At 43.0% G+C, this 26,222-nt stretch overlaps 1 long non-coding RNA gene across 1 annotated transcript in view; it reads right to left on the bottom strand.

Annotated features, from left to right (window-relative positions):
- The window catches only part of LOC135364762 (uncharacterized), a 70,796-nt gene that overhangs the window by 7,015 nt on the left and 37,559 nt on the right, over nucleotides 1–26,222 (bottom strand). Inside the window, exons 2-3 of the long non-coding RNA XR_010412450.1 lie at nucleotides 10,781–10,921; nucleotides 6,823–6,992 (exon numbers count right to left, since the gene is read on the bottom strand). This is a non-coding gene — a long non-coding RNA (uncharacterized LOC135364762). The remainder of the gene's footprint in view (nucleotides 1–6,822; nucleotides 6,993–10,780; nucleotides 10,922–26,222) is intronic.

Raw genomic sequence — 26,222 nt, 5'->3', positions numbered from 1 at the left:
ATAAGTCAATCAGAGAAAGACATGTATCATATGATCTCACTGATATGAGGAATTCTTAATCTCAGGAAACAAACTGAGGGTTGCTGGAGTGGTGGGGGGTGGGAGGGATGGGGTGGCTGGGTGATAGACATTGGGGAGGGTATGTGCTATGGTGAGCACTGTGAATTGTGCAAGACTGTTGAATCACAGATCTGTACCTCTGAAACAAATAATACATTATATGTTAAAAAAAGAAGAAGAAGAAGATAGCAGGAAGAGAAGAATGAAGGGGGGGATATTGGAGGGGGAGACGAACCATGAGAGACGATGGACTCTGAAAAACAAACTGAGGGTTCTAGAGGGGAGAGGGTGGGAGGATGGGTTAGCCTGGTGATGGGTATTAAAGAGGGCACATTCTGCATGGAGCGCTGGGTGTTACGCACAAACAATGAATCATGGAACACTACATCAAAAACTAATGATGTAATGTATGGTGATTAACATAACAATAAAAAATTTAAAAAAAGAAGAAGAAGAAGAAGACAGCGCTGCCGTAACTGGCCCTCAGTACTCAGGGAGCCCGAGATCAGACATCGGGATAGCGATGCAGAAACAACTCACGTTTCCCCTTCCTTGCTTGCGGGCAGAAACAGACAAAAGAGGCAGGAAGACGGCCTTTGCCTCCCTCCCACTGTCTATATCTCAGCACAAGTGCATCTATTTGGAAGAATCTATTTCACATCCGGAGCCACAGGTGTAAAGAGCTAGTGGAAATGTCATTTTTAGCTTTCTGACCTCTCCAGAAAGGAGGGTTAAATAAAAATGGAGGTTGGGTAAAGTCATCAACAGACTCTACCGTATGACCTCTCCAGACTTCCAATAACATATTCACTGCCCTCGTGCTAAAATATATGGAAATCGATGATCAGAGAGTATCCTTTTGCATTAAGCCTTAATCTTTCCATGAGCCAGAAGAACAACCGAAACAAGGACAACTTGAAGCCTTTAGCCCTTTTGTGCAGATGAGTATATTCAATTACTTACTAGAGTCCAGAAGATACCAAAGGCAGCGGTCTTTACACGGGGGAAAAAGAGAGACTTAGAACCAGAGGAGAATAAATGTGGATGTGGGGAGCGGGCAGGGATTGGACACTGAAGACATGGCTCATCTTCTTTACAATTGAGGATTAGGCCAGTGGGGCAAGAAATGCACTCTCTCTCACGTAGGCACTAGGGATTTATCAGGATCAGGAACGAGAGAAGAGAATCTTCGCACCCTCGTCATGGGACACTCCCTACCCACAACCATAGATGCCCCACCCACATCCTCACCCGAGGACTGGGCAGGCCCAGAGGACATTCCCACAAAAACATGGGGTTCGTCCCAAAAGTGGCAATCAATACCAGCAGTTATAGACTTGCAGGGCAAATGTATTCTCTAATATGTTCTATTTGTCCAGGCCATGCTGTGTATAGAAACCGTAATCGGATTATCTTTAGGTAGGACATGCACTCATTTCAAAGCATGCCCTCAGATTTCTCCCACTTTTTATCTAGCAGCTTCCCACATTGACATTCTCTTCCCGGCCACCCCTGGCCTATTCTTTTTCCTCCTTAAGGGAGAACTGAAGAGTCAAGATCTGATAAAAATCAATAAAATCATCAAGCCCAATGGGTAAGTGTGGGACCATAAATGAGAGACATAGAAACAAAAGGGGTAGCTGCATTCTGCCAGAAACACCATCCACTCTTTGCTAATGGGACCACTCTTTGCTAGTGGGACCACTCTTTGCTAGTGGGACCACTCTTTGCGTGGTGCCTGGGTATGTCACCTTGGCCTAGAGACCCTCTGAGCACCCAGGATCTGGGAGAGAACATTCTGCACATCAGGAAGGCCCTTGGAGGTCCTGGGCCATTTCCAGGTAAGACTACTCAGCGTTGCTCTCGCTTTCAAGAAGACAAGGGAGGAGCCCACTCTGGCAACTGGCCAGGAGCCACCGCCTGGGTAGACCTGGCTGCCAGATATTAAGTTGTCTGTGAGGCTGGGGCAAATCCCAGGGCAAGCCACGGTAATTATCAAGCCTGGCTATTCACTGCCTGGGCTCCTCTTAGAGGCTCATCCTAGTCCCAGGGAACTATAAACCAGTTAACAACTCAACTCTAATTAATAAGCTCCTTAATGAAGATACAAATGCCCACATTTTTATCCTTTACAATGTACTTTGGGCTCTTTTTTCTCTTAAATAGCTTAACTGATGTCTCTGCTTCCTCCTTTTTCAAATCCCGCTTTCACATTGGTTTCTGATCTCTAAATAACAGCCACTCTCTGTCTCACTCTTCAAATCCATCTCATTCACTGCCCCCTGCTCTCTGCTCCTTATTTTCCAAGGTGTTTTGTGTGCTCTGTAGAAGACCCATTGCCAAACTGTGAGAAAGGAAAACCCACTCAAGTTTTCAAATAGAAGCTGTGTGATTATCTACATACATGGAAACCAGAAGAAATGCCACAATATTCGAGAAGACAAATACGGTCACTGTCTTTAAGAGAAAATAGGAGAAATGTGACTGGCAACCACCATTGTGCCTCACCGTTCTCCGCTAAGGACAAAACTCTAGCAGGAGCAGTGAGACTAAATGCACGGGGGTCAGACAGGTCAAACATGAATACCTGAAATTCCTCTTCGTCAGAACTTTAAAGTTTATTTAATTTAAAATATGTAACTATTAAGAAAATAAAATATATAACTCTATATATCCATTCACCAATCTTTCCGATATTATGTAAAATTTCAAACATACACAAAAGTAAAGAGAACAATACCATGACTTCCACATACCTTCCCCCAGCTTCACTAAGATTCGGTATGTGACCACACATTTTTCCCCACCACCCAGATTAACATGAAGCACATCTCAGACATATTATCATTGTATGAACTCTTAGTAAGAACTCTTCAAGATCAGGGACCTTGTACTGACAGCTTCTAAGCATTGACCTTAGCATGTAAGCTCTGGAGTGAGACACACCTGGGTCTGTATATATATTAGCCCAGCGCAGTAGCTATGTGATGTTGGTAAAGTAAAGCTAATAGTGTCTACCTCCTCAGGTTATTTGTGAAGAAAAATGAGATAATACAGGGGAACTGTCTGGCCCAGAGTAAACATTCAATAAATATTTTTGTTATCATTACTGTTATATGGGAATTTTATTTTTTTTATTTTTTCTTTAAGTTTGTTATATGGGGATTTTAAAAGAAAGAACTACTTATTTCTCTAAGGCAGTCTGAAGTTTCAACAGATGACTTTTAACCATCATGTTTTAACCACGCTAATATAGATACCTAAACGAGATTTTTCCATATTTCACTTTCACCCCTACACCTCCGATCACAAGCCTCATGCCACTCTGGGGATTTCATGACTGACTGAACTGTACAATAGTTGATGCATGTGGATCCTCCAAGCATCTTCCTCCAGGAAGCCTTCTCTGACTGTTTTTCCCTGAGCCTGAGTGAAGCACTCAACTATACAAAATGGACAGGATGCATTTGCTTATTTACTTTTACTTCACCCTATTCTAAAAGGGCATGGCATAACTTTTGAAAGCATAATAGGATTTTTTTTTTAATTTTTTTTTTTAAAGATTTTATTTATTTATTTGACAGAGAGAGACACAGCGAGAGAGGGGACACAAGCAGGGGGAGTGGCAGAGGGAGAAGCAGGCTTCCCGCAGAGCAGGGAGCCTGATGTGGGGCTCGATCCCAGGACCCTGAGATCATGACCTGAGCCGAAGGCAGATGCTTAATGCCTGAGCCACCCAGGTGCCCCATAATAGGATTTTTTTAATAAATAAATGAGAAATTTGAATGAGGGAAAAATAAAATGAGGAAAAGTAAAATGAACTCAGGGTAAAGACTAAGATTCAAATGCCTGCCACACAATCTTACTAGATGTGGGCCACAAAATTTGGCTCTCAGCTTTCCAGCTACCAAAGCGAGAGACGCACGATCAGTTAAGTAATCCATAGTGACTCTACTTTTGTTCATGTGTTTGTTTTTAAGAACACCTATTTCTGATGCTGTCATCCAAGGAATTTCTTACGTTGGTCTTCACTGAAAGAAGTCATGCAGAATTTAATAAGCAACTTAGAGGGAAGAATCTTGGTTTGAACATCTGCAAAATACCCTATTTACTTCATTTACTAGCAGAACAGGTGCACTGTTTAGGGTCATTTAATTCCCAAAATAGGTAAACACCATGGCAGTGTTTAGGAAGGAAGAAGTAGGAAGCGGGGACCAGAGAACATCAGACAGAGAAAGAAACATTCATACTGAAATGGTCAGTGAGTGCCAATTAAAGGAACCCCAAAAGGTAGGAAGAGGCAGGCGACCACCGGCAGGAAGTCTCCACCCAGGAGAAAGAGCAGACTGTAGAAAAAGCAGAGAAGTTCTTCAAGTCATAGGCAGACATTAAGAGGAAGAGGCACAGTGCCCCAAAACAGAACAGAGAACCATAGAGAAATATTTCCACCAGAGAGGGCTTCAGGGTGTCAAATTCCCTATGATCCCACCCTTCCTTTAAAGGTAAAGGAACTAAGACCCAAAGAGCACAAGCATCTTGCCCAAGGTCACAGAGCTGACACATAGCTAGCACCCTGTGACTCTATTTAACACTTCAGGTGGTGGGGAATGAACAGACTGGGAGGCCTTATACAATGGCCAACTTAGGTGTAGAGCCAGAAACACAAGTGGATGACCAATAAAGCAGTCACTTGGATAAAGTAACGCTTGCTTTCCCAGTTATTAAAACCCCAACCAGCACTGTGACATAGAAACATGTTCACAAGTAACCTAGGAGAATCACGGGGATCACTGGAATGCTTACTGCATATCAGGCAGTCACTAATCATCCTCCTTTGCAGGATCTCACTGAATCCCTGCACCATCCCAGGAGGTAAAATCCATTGCCGTCTACATTTCACAGATAAGAAAACAGCCTCCGCAAGGCTAAAGGATTTCCCCAGGGTCATGTAGATACGGAGTGGGGACGACGGGATTTGAACAGGGGTCCATTTGATTCCAAGATGTGGGTTCATTCCCCAGCCCGAAATAACATTTACCCTTCGATTCCAGTGAGCAAGAACAAAGGAGATGAGCATTTACCCAGCACCAGAACTGATTCATTCAACTCTAAGCGCTCCCCATAAAATGGAAAAGGCAGAACCAGGCTGTGTGATGCAAATGACCCTGCAGCAAATGCACTCCAGGTCAGGCCTGTAATTCATGTCCACGGTGCTCACTCTGTCTAACAGAGGGAATCTCCACCCCTGTGTGTATATACAGTGAAGAGAGCCCTTGGGGAAGCCGATGCCTTCCTGGTCTGCCCACAGCAGGAGCTCTGACCCAGGGCTCTATGCCCTGAGTGGTAAATGTACTTGCCTTGAGCTTCGCCTCTGCCCTGAGGGCAGTTCTTCTTGGACTTCAGTGCAGTTCCTATTTCACAAATCAGAGCTTAAACCTTCATAAGAGAGTATTGATTTGTGCTATCAAAGCAGTGAGATTCTAGAGTGGGGAGCTCGAGGGAGTCTGGTCTTTTTAATCAATATTTTCTTACTCATCAAAGCAGATGTCTGATTCAGATTTTGATTTTCAGCCAGACTCCGGGACTGAGAATCAGTGTGCTGATGATGTAGTCTTTACTGGGCAACAAAAATCTGTCTCTCTCTCTCTCTGTGTCTCTGTCTCTGTCTCTGTCTCTCTCTCTCTCTCCTTCACCCTCTCTTTCCTCTGGTGTCTTTCCCAGCCTTGATGTTCGAATTCAAGCCCTGCCGACTTTCAGGGCAGAGGGGGATCCAGAGGATAACCTCCAACCCAGAGCCAAAGCTAGCCAGCCGCCCGGGGTTCCCTTGCTCTGGGATGCATTATCATCATCCCAGCAGATCATTTCTGCCCTAATGGGCTGCTTAGTCATCCTTTTCAGACGGAAGCCCTTAAGATTTAAAGATCTGAGCAGGTAAAGAGCAGCGAAGAAGATCCACAAACTTGTCAAAGGATAATTCACGAGGGGCGCCTGGGTGGCTCAGTCGGTCAGCATCTGCCTTCGGCTCAGGTCATGGTCCCAGGGTCCTGGGATCGAGCCCCGCATCGGGCTCCCTGCTCAGCAGGAAGCCTGCTTCTCCCTCTCCCACTCCCCCTGCTTGTGTTCCCTCTCTCGTTGTCTCTCTCTCTGTCAAATAAATAAATAAAAATCTTAAAAAAAAAAAAAAAAAGGATAATTCATGAGTCATGGCCCAAATGCCCTCCTGGGAGTGATCTTAACCCAACATCCCTCGCAGACCTCCTGCCACTTAGGCAGCACTGCACGATGCACAGAGCACAGGATTTACAGCCGTCCAGACCTTGTGCGGATCTTCAGCTCAGCCCACTTACTGAAACTGTGACTTTGGGTGAATAATTGAACTCCAGGCCCGTTTTCCTCATCCTTTAGATGCTGAGAGTAATCAGTACCTCAAGCAGTTGGTATAGAAGGGAAATTAGAAAGCATAAATAAATAAACTAAGTGCTTCTCATAATCACATAATCATAATCCTACCATCATAATCATTGGCACATAGTAGGTTCTCAATAAATGTGAGTCCTTCCATCTTTCTCTCTCAATACCCCCACTCACTCTTTCTCTTTCTCTTGGTCCATTTTTCTGCCCTCTTTCCACTGATCTACCTCACGCTCTCCTTCTCACCATCCCCCCTAACTGGACTTCACACCATAAACTGTCAGCACCAGAAGGATCTAAGGGAGTCATCCCTTCAAGCTGAATGACATGCCCCACATCCCAGCTACTCACCAGCACAGCCACGGGCAGCGCTCAGCCTTCTGACTCACACCGTCTAACGGCCTCATCCTTTTCTCTTTTCAGATTTGAAATTCTTGAAAGTGGCAGCTTCCTGGCCGTTTCAGTAAATTTTCCAGAGAACAACCCCCAAGAGCAGCACAAAAGGCATTGGTGGGATGTGTCTGAAAAGAATTTGTTTCACTGATATTAAAAACAAAAATAACTAAAACATTTCTCACTTAAAACTCTGATATGATGGCTCATCTCAGTTAAACTGTTTCAAATCTAACACACATTTTTTTATAAATGTAAGCTTTGGGGTGTCCTTCCTCTCCTGTCTAACATCACTAGCATGCTAAAGCCAGCTCGTATTGACCTGGAAGAACCAGTTATTAGCATCTCTCTCCAGTTCTGCATTCAGTATCACCGCATTGGTGGCTTTAAATTGAAATGGTGGGAATATTTACACCACAGAAATTGACAACCACTACAATTAGGCTGGGTTTTTTGTTTTGTTTTTTGTTTTGTTTCTTCAAGAGAACCAATTGTGAAACACTTACCAGCACACTATTAATAGGTTCTCATGACTTGAGCACTGATTCTTAGACAGCACCCCCTTTGCTTTAAGGAACATTTAAGTTTAATTTTGCAATAACGATTTTGTATAGTAATTCTACCTGTGTGCACATGGTCGTGAGTTTAGGTCTTCAGAAGTCTATGTTTCTCTAAAACACCGATATTTCTTATCTATCACTGGCTGGTCATGCCAGAGGCTCTATTAACAATCAATCATATAAATTTGTTCTGCCTTAGTTCTGTAAAGATGAAGGTACCTGCTGGGCCGCGGGCACATCAGCCTATTGATTCAAATAGAGAGTGTAAGATTGTGAGGGTTTTGTCCCCAAGAATCTCTGCAAGCTGCTACTGGCATCATTGAGCATTTCATTGTTCATGCCCACATTCAGATAGAGCTCATTTTCTCCAAATATTATACTGTGCTAGCAGCCAAGAGGCCATACACTGGGCTCTGAAGCCAGACTATCTGGGATTGAATCCTAGCTCCCCCACTTACTAGAAATCTCCTTAACCTCTCAGGCTTCAGTTGTAAAACAGGGGTAATAACAGTACCACCTCCCTGAGTGTCACAAGGGATTCAATGAGTAAGGGATATCAGATGCTTAGAACAGTGACTGGTATACAGCAAGTGCTAAATAAATGTTCACTATGAGGAAAGAATGGAGATAGAACATTTATTGCAAGGTAAGATATTCAAGTACCAGACTTTAGCTGGGTGGCTGGGGATGAGGTTGGAAAGAACCTTTAGGGGAAAGGTTTAGACTCTTGCTGCTGGAAGCCTAAATCAGTAATGGAGGGGCTCCCAGAAGCTCTGTGTTAGGAGGTCCTCCTGTCCTTACTCCTCTTTCCCACTGACAAATCAGGGATCTGCCACAGCCAGAGAGAATGGAGCTTCCCTTCCTCTTCTGGGACAAGAGTTCATAGTCTTAGTCCTTAGGATGGACTTGAAGGGTGATGTCCATCTGTAGACACCACTACAGGTTATGACACAGTAGATGGCCTGTGGGTTAGATACAATTCCTGTCTAAAAGCCCCCACTTCCCTACTCTTGTGACCCTTGCAGAAGGCACGGTGGGAGATTCACAGTAGTTAAAGGATTCACCTCTATTGTAGTCATCCGGCTATTCCCCAAAATTCTAATTCTTCTCCTTCTAAGACATGGTGGGATCACACTTCCCCTCTTCTTCTAGTTAGGCCAGTCTCTATATCTCATTTTGGACAATGAAATGTGAACAGAAGTGATATGTCTCCTTCAAACTTCAAGAACCAATGAGTGATTTGTCCTTTTCCTTCTGCCTGCCATGGTGACTAGAAACACTCCATAAGATAACTTTCCATCAATTTTCATGCCTGAGTGAGAATAATCCACAGCAGAGTCCCAAGATTACCCACAATAGATATACAGTAAGAACAAGATAAAATTTCATTATCTGAAGCAACTAAGACTTTGGGGGTTGTTTGTTACTGCACAGGGCCTATCCTATCCTGACTGATACAACCTTAATTCCACTCTAATTTATACTTTAAAATATTAATAAGGTCTTTGCAAACTTCTTTCATTTATTATTGGTAACAAATTCATTGTGATAACAGATCTCAAAAAAACAATAAAGTTTACAATCACTAATTTACAGAAATAAAATGTATTATCTACAAGTTTCGTGTTGAGGTTTTGCTATAAATTCCATTTATTTGGCAAGTTCATTAATCTTTGTTTTCTTTGTCCTTTACTGGACAAGGTGATCCATTTAACCTTAAAATTTCTATACTTTTATTCTGTTAAAGATGCATGCCTGAAAGAAATCAAACACACATCCTGTGAAGGCTGAACAAAGGAGAACTCTATAGAGGAAATTCAGTGGCAAAAGAAGAGCAGCTGCATCAGCAATGGCTGCCACCTTCCTCCTGAAAAGTCTCTTCCCTTGCATTATCCTTGTCTTTATCCCAAAACAACCACTCCAGTTCCCAAGGGTTCAAGTCCCCCCATCGGGGATTTTTTCTTGGGCCTACACCTTTTTTTCCTCAACAGAACTGATACAAACTGCATTTTCAAAATAAATTTTCACAAAGAAAGATTCTTAAAAAGTAAGTGAAAATAGGGGTGCCTGGGTGGCTCAGTCAGTTAAGCATCCGACTCTTAATTTCGGTTCAGGTCATGATCTCTGGGTCATGAGAGTGAGCCCCGCATGGAGCTGGGGAGACTGAGCCCCCCAGCGTGGAGCCTGCTTAAGATTCTCTCTCTCCCTCTCCCCCACTGCCCACTCTCTCCCTCTCTAAAACAAATAAATAAATAAACAAAAATAAAAAGTAAATGAAAATACAGTGTATACGTAAAATACAAACAGAATATAACTAACGAAATTTTTTGGTGGGTTTTTTGTTTTTTGTTTTTTGTTTTTAAATGCTCAGAGAATCACCACCACAAGTCATTAGCCTTTGGCTCTAGTTTAGCCGGCAGCGTTCACAGGCCCCTTGTTGAACTTAATTCTAGTTCTGGCTTCCTCACAGGGAGAACCATCCCATCTCTTACTACATGACCACAACCTAATAAATATCTTCCTACAATCAAGGACAAATGCCAGAACCACTTTCCTTGAATCAAATGTCTTTGGCCCTCTAACATTCTCCCCTTCAGACTTGATTTTTCTGATTCAGGGACACCACACTTACAATCCATTTGCAGGAGAGTGGGGAGAGGCATCCTTAACCGCACTGATGGATCTTGCCCTTCCAAACTCAGGTTAATAGCATTGTCCATCTCTATAACTTACCATGTCACCCACGCAGTGCAATAAAAACACATACACATGCACACCATATATGCTCATCACACTGAAGAAAACGATTTTGTCTAATCAATATAATTTTTCCAATATTGAATCAACATATATATTTACAGTTACTGTATTTTGATTTATTGTCTCAGTTAAGAATATGAGCTTTGAGCAAATATACAGGGCTTAAGTCTCTGCCCCAGCACTTCATGGCTTGGGATCCTCAGGCAATTACTTAATCTCTCTAAACATCAGCTTCCTCAAGTGTAGACGAAAAATAATATAGTACCTATGTCATAAGACTGATGTGAGCTAATGAGCACAGAATGAGGGCATGTACATCAAGCAGTTTAGCACAGTGCCTAGAACATACGAAGTACCCGGCAACTTTTCGCTAGTGGTGGTAGTAACAGTAACAACATTACGATCTTAAATAAAATGAGGAGGATCATTGTCTCATATTCCATAATCCCCATATTTCTATTGTAGCTTCCCTAAATCTTCAGCTTTTTTCTAGTAAATGCCTGACAGAGTGATTTTTAAGTTCTTTAGAAATTCAAAGCACTTAAGTAATTATCACCGATTCTGCAATATTGTCCACATCATAGACAAGACATTACCTATGCCCCAGTGCTCCAGAACTATTCAAATATGCTGATCCAACGGTGATGCTACCCTGGCATCTTCACAGAGTAAAAGGCTTCCCTTATTTTCTGCCAAGCCACACCATCCACTTGCTTGAAACTCATCCAGATTCGGTCCTGCATTAGGAAACACATAAGTGCCCCCAAGAGAATTCAAACACTTAAGCAAGGCACTGAGCAATTAAACTTTGTGGACTACTTTAGAAACAGAAAAAGGAAAGGAAAGGAGAGGAGTCATAGATAGGGAAAGAGAGAAAGGAGAAGCAAATTTAAGTGGCTCAGCTGGGTTTGGGGGAGATAGGAATGTGTCTACTCATTATGTGCTTCCGTTGGAAGGAAGTCAAATGTTTTCACTGAAAAGCAAGCAGAAAGCTTTCATGATTTAGTACACAGGAAAACTCATAAATTAAGGCAAAGAAGCTCCCAATGTAAACAGGTGCAATCACATCCTACATATCACAGCTGTCATAAATCTGAGCTGGTCTGACTGCAAGAGGCAGGCGGCATGACAACTTTTGGGTCTTCCTGGCCTAAAAGCTCTACTTCAAAGATCACATTTCCTGTTTGGCTCTCTTCTATTCTGATCTAACCTGGAAGCCTCTGAACAGGGAATTGGATTGAACTTCCTCTTTGATGATTGGCTCATCCCCCAAAGATTCCTATCCCTGGCCCAGAAGCAGGGCCCCAAGAAAGGTCCCTGGTCTTACATCTGCTGCATCTGATATACGGGCAGTAGGTCAGATAAGCAGACCAAACAAGCTCTTCAAGGCAACAAGTATCTGAGCATTTGCCAAGTGCTAAGCACTGTGGAAAATACATAGCTCCTGCTTTCCAGAGACCCACAGTCCAGCCACTCATGGGGAGGAAATTCCCCTCTTCACGCCCCAGGGCAGTCTCATGACTTCACTCTAAGTCCAGTCCATTCTAACCTGCACTGACTTGCATCTCTTTCTTGGGAACCAGAAAAGAATTTCCCTATTTAATTAAACACTAGGGTACAAGGGAACAAATTTAGTCATAGCCTAGAAATAAACCAACCAACCAAATCAGACTTCAAAAGAGGTAGATCCAGTAAGAAAGACACAGCTTCTTGACACAAGTTCAACTACAGCTCAAAATAGCAAAAACCATTTACTGAGAGGAAATGAGTACCAGTGATGGTGATCCTTTTTCTTATCAAAGTATCTTGTGCTTAAAGAATAAAAAGCTTACCTAAAGCCCAGCTAGGAGCCAGTGGGGTCCAGAAAAGAAAGGTGTGCAAAATCATAGGACTCTCATTGCCACCCTCCAGAAAGATCCATGTGTGCCCCCAAGCCTAAACAAGAGAAGAAAGGCCAACAGAAAGCCTTCAAATTAAAGAACCTGAGTCACTTTTGAAAATCTGCCCCAATAATTCATTCTGATGGTCATCTATAACTCTCTAAGAAATGTTTATATCCCATGTGCCTGGGACTTTAGGGCACCATTTGAAGATGCTTTTCATTATAGTATGGAACATTTTCCCTTTTGTGCAGTGGCATCCTTCTGATGTACTGAGATGGTCTCTAAAATTCTGATGAGGTGGTCTCTAAATTCTGATTTTCCTGAGACCTCCAGGAAAATCCACAGATGAGGTTTGGAACTGTCTTCTGAAATAATTAGGTCTTTCCTAGTCAACCATCAGCTACCATGAACCTAACTAACTAGAAAACTAATCAGAAGTGACCCAAACAACATCTTTCTCTTTGGGCTTGCAGTGAAATTCTTCAAGATCACTAACGATAAGAGCTAACATTCACTGAATATTTACCATGTCCCAGGGGTAAATTAAAGCAAAGTGTGGTTAAGCAACTTACAAGCTATGTGTAGCTTAGTGAAGTTTGGACAAGGGTTTAAACGTGGCTGGAAAATGGACCGAGCGTGCAGACCCAGCTGTCGAGCTTTTATACTGAGCCATGCACTCCAGGCTACACCCGCATAAACTGAATGACCATCATCAGCTGTCACGGTAGGCTTCTGTCAACCATTTTCTTTTATTCTGAGAGTTCACTACAGTCTAGTTAAAGATTAAAAGCCTGTCAAGCCTGCAATGATGATGTTTTTTCCGTTTTAAATGTTTATAAAGATAGGGCAATAACACACGAGAATCTGGCTCGGTTTTCCCGTAGCATTGATTCCCATCTCTTTCTACATATCAAAATCATGTAGAGGCATTTAAAAAAGAAAAAAAAAGACTGATGTCCAGGAAATGAGCTCACAGATTCTGATTAAATGAGTCTGGGGTGGGTGGGTCCTAAGAATCTGTAAGTTTTTAAACATTTTCCAGGGGAGTCTAATGTGCAGCCAGGATGAGAAGAGCTTCACATTATAGGATGGAAAACCATGTTCCTCTGAACACAGAGGGAACTGTCAACTCCTTGATCCCCATTTAATCTCTTTCACCACTTCCCCCTCCAGTCAGTTCAGTACCCTGCTGCCAGATGGATCTGCTCAGACTTTATCATTCCTCTACTCTGAATCCATCTATAATCCCCACAGCATCAAAAACTACATTCCACATCCTTGCCCATGTCAAAGGTTCTCTACACTGTGACCCAAACCCATCATTCATCGTCATATCCATATCCCTAGGTGATCTTTCCACTCCTGCTAAATTGGTCTGCCCCCGAAACCCCGGCTTCTTATTCTCTGATGCAAAGCAATTCAGCTTTGCTTGCCCTATCCCTCACTCACTATCAGGTCCACCTTGTACACCAAGGAATTTTGATTACTCACTCCTCCTTTCTTTCTTTTGCCAGGATCCCCTCTCCTTAAGAGTCCTTGAACTGCCCAAAAGGCTGGCAGTCACTTTTTCCTCTGGCTCAGGAACTTCTCCAGATCTTGCCCTCCTTAGGGAGCCTTAGACCCCTCTGTCATTGTCTCTCCTTTGTTCTTGAATCCCTTGGTTCGGCACCCAGCTCCGTCTTCTAGGACAGTGCCCCTCGGTTCAGTCATTCTCCCTTGTTTCTAAACACAGCCAACATGGGCAAGAAGGGCCAGAGCCCTGCCGCTCACAAGAGGGACATATCAGGAAAAGCTCCATGAGGGCAGGGGTCTTTGTCTGTTGTGTTCATTTAGGTGTCCCTAAAACAGTACCTAGAACATAGAAGGCATAGCAGTAAATATCTGGTGAATGAATAAATGAATGAATGAGGACATCCATCATGACCTAACCTGATGATGATGAATCATTTCCACTTTGTAAAGCAAATCCACTTGTGTTGGGGGGAAGATCCCTTATTTCCACTTAAAACTATCTATCATGTGATTAATTATTTAACACACTCATACTAACCAGAACCCTGATTAATGCTACACAGCATTTGTATTACCCTTTGTGCTTTTCAGTGCATTGTCCCATTTATTATCTCAGTCCATCCTCATAATAATCTCATTTCCCTTTCACAGATGAGAAATGAGGCAGAAAGGTAGCAGGACTTGATCACAGTCACAGAGCTAGTTGAGAGCAGAGTCAGGATGGAAATCGGGACTCCACCTGCCGTCCCAGGCTCGCTCTCCTCCTGCCACTGCTGCAGCAGTGCTGGTGTCCCACTTTACCGAACACACAGTGACACACATCCCCACTGACGTCCTCACAAACCTGCTGTACTGGTCAGGGTTCTCCAGAGAAACAGAAACAATGGGGTAGAGAGAGGGATAGATGGGTAGGAAGAGATTTATTCTGAAGGACTGGCGCACCTGATTCTGGAGGTTGAGAAGTCCCATGATCTGCCATCTGTAAGGTGGAGGGAGACCCAGGACAACAAGTGATACCATTTCAGTCCAAACCCAAAGGCCTGAGAACCAGGGGAGCCATTGGTGTAAGTCCTGGTCCGAGCAGAAAGCCTCACAACCGGGAGATTCAACGTCTGAGGGCAGGAGAAGACAGATGCCCAGCTGAAGCAGAGAGCAAAGTTTCCCTCTTTCCATCTTCTTGTTCCATTCAGGCCCTCAATGGATTGACGATGCCCACCCATATTGGGGAGGGCATCTTCTTTATCACTCAGGCTACCAATTCAAATGCTAATCTTTTCTAGAAACACCCTCATAGACAGGACAACAGATATCTTACCAGCGATCTGGGCACCCTGTGACCCAGTCAACTTGACACAGAAAATTAGCCATCACATCTGAAGGGATTGTGCAGATGTTGATGAGTTTCATTCAGAGAACAAATGTAAAACTTAGGTAACAGGTACTTTGTCTCTATACATTTGGGGTGTTCACAAACAAATTCCTATCAAATTAGGATAAGGGCGGAAAGCTATTATTACTGAAAACCACAACAGCCCCTCAAGGAGAGAGGACCCTGGTAAAAGAAAGGAGTGAGGAGTCACAGTCCTCTTATGTACCAAGGCGGATCCAATGGTGAGTTAGAAAGGGTTAGCAAGCTCTGAACTGCTTTGTCAGGAATCTGAAGGCAGCTTCACTGAGAGGTTCTGGCTCACGGAGCCCCACGAGAGCGCAGTAAACTACCAGCAGGAGCTGTGTTTATCTCAAGGCCCAACCGGAGCTGAGAAATCCACCTCCAAGCTCACTGCCACAGTCTTTGCCAGGCCTCAGCTCCCCACAGGCTGTTGACCCGAGGCCCCAGTTCCCAGGCACGCAGTCCTGCTGATCAGGCTGTGCACAACACATCAAACAACTAGACCCAGAGATGGGAGAGAGGAGATAAGGAGAGGCATGTAAGGTGGGAGGCTCGAACTGAAGGAGGTACTCATGAGATCTCCCCCAGTTGGGACCAACAGAGCGCCCATGTCAGAAGCTGCCGTCTTTTTTTTATAACTTCTTCTTGAAAAGGCAGTATGTCTTAGCGTGTCTTAGTGTGCTAAGCTGCCATCACAAAATACCATCACCTCTGCTGCAGGCTGCTGTCCGCACAGACCAGCTCTGGTACAACGGGTGAGGGCTCTCTACGAGGGGTGAATTCCAGGAGGTGGGCAGCATTGGGACTATCTTGGAGACTGGCTACCACCGAAGTTACTCAGTCTTCAGATCACGTACCTGCGGGTTCATTTCCAAAGTCCCACCTGGATTAGATCAGACGGGTGTGCATTACTAGGAATTCAGCTAAATGGGCTCTGTCTTTACAATAGCCTTATCTACTTAACAAAATCCTTTTAACAAATGTCTCTGAGGCAAGCGCCTCCTTAATTAACTGATTTAGGAGGAAGATAATGTGGCAGTACATTCAGGAATTAGGGCTTTGAAGTCAAATATTTGCATTTGAATCCTGATTCTGCTGATCCCTGGCTGTCGGATCTTGGGTTAGCCACTTCCCCTCTCTGAGCTTTGTTCTTCACAAATGGAAAAATACTACCTCTTAAGGTACTTGCGAGAATTCCATGACAGAATTCATCCCTTCCACAAACATTTTCAAGTACTTGGCTCATCATCAGTGCCAAATTAAATGCTTGTCAAACCCATATCTAATGTAATCTAATTGCCAGTGGTCTTCCTCAAATAAAACAGGAGGGCATTAGGAATAATAATTGAGAAGCTTTTATAAAATGTTTTCTCCTTATTGCACCACCTCCTTTTAGTCAATTCATTTAACTGTCCTAGGAATTAGTTTCCTTATCTATAAACTATATATAATTAACTATAAGTGAAGTTAAATATGGGGCTCATTGAGGAACAAGGAGAGCATAGAGGGAGAATTTTTATTTTTTTTTTTAAAGATTTTATTTGTTTATTTGACAGAGAGAGAGACAGCGAGACAGGGAACACAAGCAGGGGGAGTGGGAGAGGGAGAAGCAGGCCTCTTGCCAAGCAGGGAGCCCAATGCGGGGCTCCATCCCAGGACCCTGGGATCATGACCTGAGCTGAAGGCAGACACTTAACGACTGAGCCACCCAGGCGCCCCTGTAGGATGTTTAGTAGTATTCCTGACCTTTACTCACCAGATGCCAGTAAGGTGCCCCCTGCTTCCCACCCCCAGCTCAACAACCAAAAATGTTGATTGCCAAATGCCCTGGGGAGGCTAAATGCCCATCTAAAACCATACCCCCAGGCCCATACCCTGGGATTTCAACTTTGCCTCAATGCCTTGTTTTTTTATTTATTTGTTTGTTTGTTTGTTTATTTATTTATTTATTTATTTATTTATAAAGATTTTATTTATTTATTTGACAGAGAGAGACAGCAAGAGAGGGAACATAAGCAGGGGTAGTGGGAGAGGGAGAAGCAGACCTCCCACTGAGCAGGGAGTCCGATGTAGGACTCGATCCCAGGACACTGGGTTCATGACCCGAGCTGAAGGCAGACACCGAACAACTGAGCCACCCAGGCGCCCCTCAATGCCTTGTTTTAAACAAAAGCTCTTCCTGCTCCAGAAAGGCATTCTAGGACCAGTTATTAAGATACCCTTTTTTCATCTTCCTGCTTAAGTAATACTTACTGATGAACACCGTGCCAGGCATTGTGGTAGGCATTTTATTTATACAGTATATCATTTAAGTATATGCAGTTATCAAAAGTCATTTCAAGCATATATGTGTGTATGTATATATGTACACACACACATATATACACACACATATATTTTTTACTGTGTGCATTATACATACATGCATATGTAAACCAGATGTTCTGGAATTCTTTGGCTTTATGGAAACACCCTTTTTTGTGATAGACATTAAGTGTTTAAATAGACCCTGTCTCAAGTATCGTGGAGTCTGCCAGTGCTCTCCCTGATACCTCTGAGGATCCCAGAGGTAAGGATTATATCTTCCGAGTCATCCCCAGTGTAACCTGCTTCTTGGCGGTCACCTACTCCAGTCAGTGCTCCTGGATCTTGTGGTCACTGTCCTCGCTGCTTTTTTGGACACTGTCCCCCATTCTTCTTTGTAATTTCTAAAAGCAAAATCAATACAGTGCTGTTTGTGTTATGAATAGTAGGCTGTTTGTTTTTGAGTAGGGATAATGGAAAACACTGCCTGGGGAAGATTGGGGAAGAACTTAAAACTGAAAGTCATTCATCACTGATTTTTGCTATTTCTTGGACATGTTTTAGCATTTCTCCCTGGTTGCCTTTGCCCTCAGTCCTGGGTGTCCTGTCACCTTACCAGCCTCTCATTCTTCATCCTTCTCCTCCCCACCACCCCCCAGCCAAAGATGGCTCCTGCTGGTCCCCACTCAGCATCCTGAACTGGTTTCTTCTTTGTATTCGGAACTCATCTTCTAACCGTAGACAGTAATGGCTTGTTATGTCTTTGATTGCCCAATATCAGACACTAAAATATGTGTCTTCATTCCCTGTGTCTCTCTTGCTCTCACTGTTTCTGCCTACTGGATGCCGGCCCTGGAGGAGGCAGGGCTCTGAAATGCACACCTACCAAGTGTTTCTAAATGATACAGTTTAGCCACAGCTGCAGGACCTCAAGGCAGAGAGGTTAGGGAGTTCTACAGATCCCCTTGGTTTTGGGGGGCAGACAATAGTGAGAAGTCTTTCTTCCTGTCGAAAAGCCATTATTCTGTTATTTTCCTTTCACAGATATTCTGGCAGAGGTAGGGGAATATCTGCTCTTTAAACATTCATGCTCATTTGTAACAATCTTAGGTTGTAGATGGAACAAATTATATATAGCATCATAACTGCAGAACAGTGAACTATTCTGGAATTGAGATAAAATAAAAAAATAACTTTACAGAACAAAAGAAGAGAGACAACAGAACATAAAATGTCTTGCAATATTAATCATTTAAAAATTCTCCCTTCCCGGGAGAGTGAAAGATGGCGAGGGGTAGGGGACCCTATTTCAACTGGTCCCCGGAATTGAGCTGGATATCTACCAGACCACTCTGAGCACCCACGAAACCAGCCTGAGATGTAAGAAGATCTGGATCTCTACAAACAGAATATCGCAGATGGTTGGTTTTGAGGTACAAAGCGGGGAGCCATGATTCCACGGGCAGATATCGGAGGATAAACGGCATCGGGAAGGTGCCTGGCCGTGAGGATCCTACAGTGCCAGTGAGCGACAGCCTCGTGCACTGGGGATGGGCACAGACTCAGACCGGTAGCGGCGAGGAAAGGACTCTAGGGCAGCCCCCCAGGGTGGAAACCCAGAGCAGCAGGGTCATACGCAAGCAAACTGGGAGTGGCTGGTGGTTTTAGAAGCACAAAGGGCAGAGACGTGCCCCGACCTAGAGGCAGGACTGGGGGTGCTGCAGAGGGGCGCACAACCCAGGCCGCTGCAGTTTATAGCAGCATGGACAGAAACGGAGATGGTGTGGCCTGGAGAGCTCACTGAAGAACAGACTGCAGTCTCTCTGCTCTGAGGCAGAGGGTTGGAAACGGTCTCTTCTGCTCTGACTCGCGGAAGAGACGCGGAAAGCCGCCAGGGAGAGGCGCCAGAGAACAAAAGCCCCAAAGACTGATTCCCCCTAAGCCCATCCCCCGCCACAGGGGCGCAGGGCAACTCCGCCCAAACAGGGTTGCCTGAGTAACAGCGCGGCAGGCCCCTCCCGCAGAAGACAGACTGGGAAAACAAGAGGCCAGCAACCCTAAGGTCCCAAGAAAACAGGTGCATCTTGCTTGGGTTCTGGTCAATAATTTGGACTCTATACATTCCCTCAAACACCCATCAACAGAATGACTAGGAGGAGGAGCCCCCAAAACAAAAAGACTCAGAGATTATGACTTATGCTGCAGATTTACAAATGGATGCAGATGTAATCAAGATGTCAGAGATGGAACTCAGGCTAGCAATTGTGAAGACAATGGCTAGAATGGAGAAATCAATTAATGGCAACATAGAGTCTCTAAGGGCAGAAATAAAAGATGAATTGGCAGAACTTAAAAATGCTATCAATGAGATCCAACCCAATCTAGATAATCTAACAGCTAGGGTAACTGAGACAGAAGAGAGAATAAGCGATCTAGAAGACAGTATAATAGATAAAAAGGGAAAAGAGGAGGCCAGGGAAAAACAACTCCGAATCCAGGAAAATAGAATCAGAGAAATAAGTGACACCATGAAGCGTTCCAATGTCAGAATAATTGGAATCCCGGAGGGAGTGGAGAGAGAGAGAGGACTAGAAGATGTATTTGAGCAAATCGTAGCTGAGAACTTCCCTAATCTGGGGAATGAAACAAACATTCGCGTCCTAGAGGCAGAGAGGACCCCTCCCAAGATCAAGGAAAACAGGCCAACACCCCGGCATGTAGTAGTAAAACTTGCAAATCTTAGAACCAAGGAAATCATCTTAAGGGCAGTTAGGGGGAAGAGATTCCTTATGTACAGAGGGAGGAACATCAGAATAACATCAGACCTATCCACGGAGACCTGGCAAGCTAGAAAGGCTTGGCAAGACATATTCAGGGTACCAAATGAGAAGAACATGCAGCCAAGAATACTTTATCTGGCAAGGCTGTCATTTAGAATGGATGGAGAGATGCAGAGCTTCCACGACTGGCAGAAACTGAAAGAATATGTGACCACTAAGCCAGTGGTCACATATTGTATATCAAGAGTGATATACAACAGAAATTTACAGGGACAATCTATAAAAACAACGTCTTCACAGGCAACATGATGACAATTAATTCATATCTTTCAATAATCACTGGCAAGGTGAATGGCCTAAACGCTCCCATAAAACGGCACAGGGTTGCAGATTGGATAAAAAGACAGGACCCATCCATATGCTGCCTACAAGAGACTCATTTTGAACCTAAAGATACATCCAGACTGAAAGTGACGGGGTGCAGATCCATCTTCCATGCCAGCAGACCTCAAAAGAAAGCTGGGGTAGCAATTCTTATATCAGACAAATTAGATTTTAAACTAAAGTCTGTACTTAGAGACACAGAAGGACACTATATCATTCTTAAAGGGTCTATCCAACAAGTAGATCTACCAATTGTAAATATCTATGCCCCCAACATGGGAGCAGCCATCTACTAAAGCCAACTGTTAACCAAAATAAAGAGTCATATTGATAACAATACGTTAATTGTAGGAGACCTCAATACTCCACTCTTAGCAATGGACAGATCCTCTAAGCAGAAAATCAACAAGGAAACAAGAGCTCTGAATGATACATTAGACCAGATGGACCTCATAGATATTTACAGAACATTCCACCCTAAAACAACAGAATACTCATTCTTCTCAAGCGCACATGGAACTTTCTCCAGAATAGACCACATACTGGGTCACAAATCAGGTCTCAACTGATACCAAAAGACTGAGATTATTCCCTGCATATTCTCAGACCACAATGCTTTAAAACTGGAACTCAATCACAAGAAAAAAATTGGCAGAAATTCAAACACTTGGAAGCTAAAGACCACTCTGCTCAAGAATGTTTGGGTCAACCAGGAAATCAAAGAAGAACTTAAACAATTCATGGAAATCAATGAGAACAAAAACACATTGGTCCAAAACCTATGGGATACTGCAAAGGTGGTCCTAAGGGGGAAATACATAGCCATCCAAGCCTCACTCAAAAAAACAGAAAAATCCCGAATTCACCAACTAACTCTACACCTTAAAGAACTAGAGAAAAAGCAACAAACGATGCCTAAGACACACATTAGAAGAGAAATAATTAAAATTAGAGAAGAAATCAATGAATTAGAAACCAGAAACACAGTAGATCAGATCAACGAAACTAGAAGCTGGTTCTTTGAAAGAATTAATAAGATCGATAAACCACTGGCCAGACTTATCCAAAAGAAAAGAGAAAGGACCCAAATTAATAAAATTATGAATGAAATGGGAGAGACCATGACTAACACCAAGGAAATAGAAACAATTATTAGAAATTATTATCAACAACCAGATGCCAATAAACTGAGCAATCTGGATGAAATGGAGGCCTTCCTGGAAACCTATAAGCTGCCAAGACTGAAACAGGAAGAAACTGACAACCTGAATAGGCCAATAACCAGTAACAAGATTGAAGCAGTGATCAAAAACCTCCCAAAAAACAAGAGTCCAGGGCCTGATGGATTCCCTGGGGAATTCTACCAAACATTCAAAGAAGAAATAATACCTATTCTCCTGAAGCTGTTTCAAAAAATAGAAACAGAAGGAAAACTTCCAAACTCATTCTATGAGGCCAGCATTACCTTAATCCCCAAACCAGGCAAAGACCCCATCAAAAAGGAGAATTTCAGACCGATATCCCTAATGAATATGGATTCCAAAATCCTCAACATAATCCTAGCTAATAGGATCCATCAATACATTAAAAGGATCATCCACCACGACCAAGTGGGATTTATTCCTGGGATGCAAGGGTGGTTCAACATTCGCAAATCAATCAGTGTGATAGAACACATTAATAAGAGGAGGGAGAAGAACCATATGGTCCTCTCAATTGATGCAGAAAAAGCATTTGACAAAATACAACATCCTTTCCTGATTAAAACTCTTCAGAGTATAGGGATAGAGGGAACATTCCTCAAGTTCATAAAATCCATCTATGAAAAACCCACAGGGAATATCATCCTCAATGGGGAAAAGCTGAGAGCCTTTCCCTTAAGATCAGGAACATGTCAAGGATGCCCACTCTCGCCACTATTGTTCAACATAGTACTAGAAGTCCTAGCAACAGCAATCAGACAACAAAAAGAAATAAAAGGTATTCAAATTGGCAAAGAAGAAGTCAAATTCTCTCTTTTCACAGATGACATGACACTTTATGTGGAAAACCCAAAAGACTCCACCCCCAAATTACTAGAACTCATACAGCAATTCAGTAATGTGGCAGGATACAAAATCAATGCACAGAAATCAGTTGCCTTCTTATACACTAACAACTCAAGTGAGAAAGAGAAATTAGAGAAACGATTCCATTTACAATAGCACCCAAAACCATAAGATACCTCAGAATAAACCTAACCAAAGAGGTAAAGGATCTATACTCTAGGAACTACAGAACACTCATGAAAGAAACTGAAGAAGACACAAAAAGTTGGAAAAATATTCCATGCTCATGGATCGAAAGAATAAACATTGTTAAAATGTCTATGCTACCCAGAGCAATCTATACCTTCAGTGCCATCCCAATCAAAATTCCAATGACACTTTTCAAAGTGCTGGAACAAACAATCCTAACATTTGTATGGAATCAGAAAAGACCCCGAATCGCCAAGGAGATGTTGAAAAAGAAAAACAAAGCTGGGGGCATCACGTTGCCCGATTTTAAGCTATATTACAAAGCTGTGATCACCAAGACAGCATGGTACTGGCACAAAAACAGACATATAGGCAAAAACAGAATAGAGAGCCCAGATATGGACCCTCACCTCTATGGTCAAATAATCTTTAACAAAGCAGGAAAAAACATGCACTGGAAAAAAGACAGTCTCTTCAATAAATGGTGCTGGGAAAATTGGACAGCCACATGCAGAAGAATGAAACTCAACCATTCTCTAACACCATTCACAAAGATAAACTCAAAGTGGATGAAAGACCTCAATGTGAGACAGGAATCCATCCAAATCCTAGAGGAGAACATAGGCAGTAACCTCTTTGGCATCGCCCACAGCAACTTCTTTCAAGATACATCTCCAAAAGCTAGTGAAACAAAAGCAAAAATGAATTTTTGGGACCTCATCAAGATGAAAAGCTTCTGTATAGCAAAGGAAACAGTCAACAAAACAAAGAGGCAACCCACAGAATGGGAGAAGATATTTGCAAATGACACTACAGATAAAAGGCTGGTATCCAAGATCTATAAAGAACTTCTCAAACTCAACACCCAAAAAACAAATAATCAAGTCAAAAAGTGGGCAGAAGATATGAAAAGACACTTCTCTGAAGAAGACATACAAATGGCTAACAGACACATGAAAAAATGTCCATCATCATTAGCCATCAGGGAAATTCAAATCAAAACCACATTGAGATGCCACCTTAGAATGGCAAAAATGGACAAGTCAAAAAACAACAAATGTTGGAGAGGTGTGGAGAAAGGGGAACCCTCTTACACTGTTGGTGGGAATGCAAGTTGGTATAGCCAGTTTGGAAAACAGTGTGGAGGTTCCTCAAAAATTTAAAAATGAGCTACCCAATGACCCAGCAATTACACTTCTGGGTATTTACTCCAAAGACACAGATGTAGTGAAAATAAGGGCCATATGCACCCCAATGTTCATAGCAGCAATGTCCGCAATAGCCAAACTGTGGAAAGAGCCGACATGCCCTTCAACAGATGAATGGATAAAGAAGATGTGGTCCATATATACAATGGAATATTACTCAGTCCTCAGAAAGGATGAATACCCAACTTTTACATCAACATGGATGGGACTGGAGGAGATTATGCGAAGTGAAATAAGTCAAGCAGAGAAAGTCAATTATCATATGGTTTCACTTGTTTGTGGAACATAAGGAATAGCATGGAGGACATTAGGAGAAGGAAGGGAAAAATGGGCAGGGGGGAATTGGAGGGAGAGATGAACCATGAGAGACTATGGACTCTGAGAGACAAACAGGGTTTTAGAGGGGAGGGGGGATTGGTTAGCCCGGTGATGGGTATTAAGGAGGGCACGTACTGCATGGAGCACTGGGTGTTATAAGAAAACAATGGATCATGGTTCACCACATCAAAAACTAATGATGTATTGTATGGCGACTAACATAACATAATAAAAAAAAAAATTCTCCCTTCCGGGGGAGAATAAAATAAAAATTTAAAAAAAAATCCTACAATGCATTAAAAAAAAAAAACCCACAACAAAGATTTATCCAGCCCAAAATGCCAACAATTCTGGAGTCAGCCAAGGAGACAAAGCAATAAGCGTGACCAATAAAGTATTATGCATTAGAAGTAAACAGAAACTAGTCAACAGAGAAGAAAGAGGTAAGGAAGCAAGATAGAACACAAGGAGGATGGCTGAATAACACACCAAAGATTCTAGAGGACTTATAAGAACAAAATGTCTAACCATTTGAAGCTGTTTTCTCTGTTGTCATCCAAATGCTCTTCTTGTCTCCCCAAACCTGCAGTAAAGGCTGCCACATGCAAAGACCTTGGGACAGCAGATTGCATAGGTGGTGGTGTGCATGAGCGTGCATGTGTGTGAGAGTGTGTGTGTGTGTGTGTGTGTGTGTGTGTGTGTGTGTAGTAAGGAAACCATCTGAGTCTCACCTCTAGGTCAGAGTAAAAAGACCAATGTCAGACCCAGAGAAGGAACTAGGAATTATGCAGGGACAGAAAGCCAGAACCAAAGGCGCCTATGATAATATGAAGAACCTAAGAATTGGAAAGAGCAGAATTCTGAACCAAACTATATGTGATCTTAAGGGACAAGGATTTCTTAGCTCCCATATAGATTATAGTTCTTCTAATTATATTTTTTTAATATCAATTCATCCCAAAAGGTCATCCTCAACCACCTTTCTTAGCTGTTGTATAAAGTCCCAAGCTACAAGCACCCCTTGATCTGAGAGATCCCAACTTGCATGCAGTCAAATGTCTGAGCGCACCGAAGGATCACCAACCAGGCAGCACTCCTTTCAAACTGCGGCCTGAACCTCCCTGAAGCCCTATGGGAACGTCACACATTAAAGAGCCACCGAATACGGTGCAAATACAGACATGAAACAAACTTTGAAAAGATAAGAGCATTTACAAGAAATACAGAGTTCTTGGGGCGCCTGGGTGGCTCAGTCGTTAAGCATCTGCCTTCGGCTCAGGTCATGATCCCAGGGTCCTGGGATCGAGCCCCACATCGGGCTCCCTGCTCGGTGGAAAGCCTGCTTCTCCCTCTCCCACTCACCCTGCTTGTGTTCCCTCTCTCGCTGTGTCTCTCTCTGTCAAATAAATAAATAAAATCTTTAAAAAAAAAAAAAGAAATACAGAGTTCTTATTAAGAGGCAAAGAGATGAAGTACTATTTCCTTTGGCACGGTGCCATAAATTCAAATCTGGTCTCTGGGAGGAGAAGGTGACAAGCATTGCTATACATTAAAAACATCAACCAAAAAAAAAAAAAAAAGTGCAGAAGCAGCACGTAGAAAGCCCCTTTGGACAGTTACAGAGCCACTCCTAGGGAATGACAAACACTAACTCATGAGGAGCAGGAAGGTTTGGGGCCAAAGATCAGTGGGCTAACAACTAGGGGAACACAATAAAACCTTAAAATGATCTGCCCTGAGAGTTGTGACCAGTGTGTAATGGAATTTAGCAATAAGAAATAAGGAAAACAATAATAGCTTTCCATTTTCTGTGGTATGAAATTCCAGACAGCTTATCTAACCCGTTGGTGTCCAGATCTCTCGCAGTCACTTAATGAAACAGTGGTTGCCCAAGACCAGAAACACTCCGTAATAATAGCTTCCCTGTGAACCACGAGTCAAGAGAAATAGATACGGCCTGACACCCAGCCTCTCCTCCAAAGAGGTCTTAAAAAAACATAGTGAAGGCTAATACATCCTCCA

This window comes from Mirounga angustirostris, unplaced genomic scaffold (genome assembly GCF_029215605.1).
Source record: "Mirounga angustirostris isolate CCGP_5_RB_7025 unplaced genomic scaffold, mMirAng1.0.hap1 SCAF_6, whole genome shotgun sequence".
Lineage (NCBI taxonomy): Eukaryota > Metazoa > Chordata > Mammalia > Carnivora > Phocidae > Mirounga > Mirounga angustirostris.
This window is presented reverse-complemented; position numbering and strand designations above follow the sequence as displayed.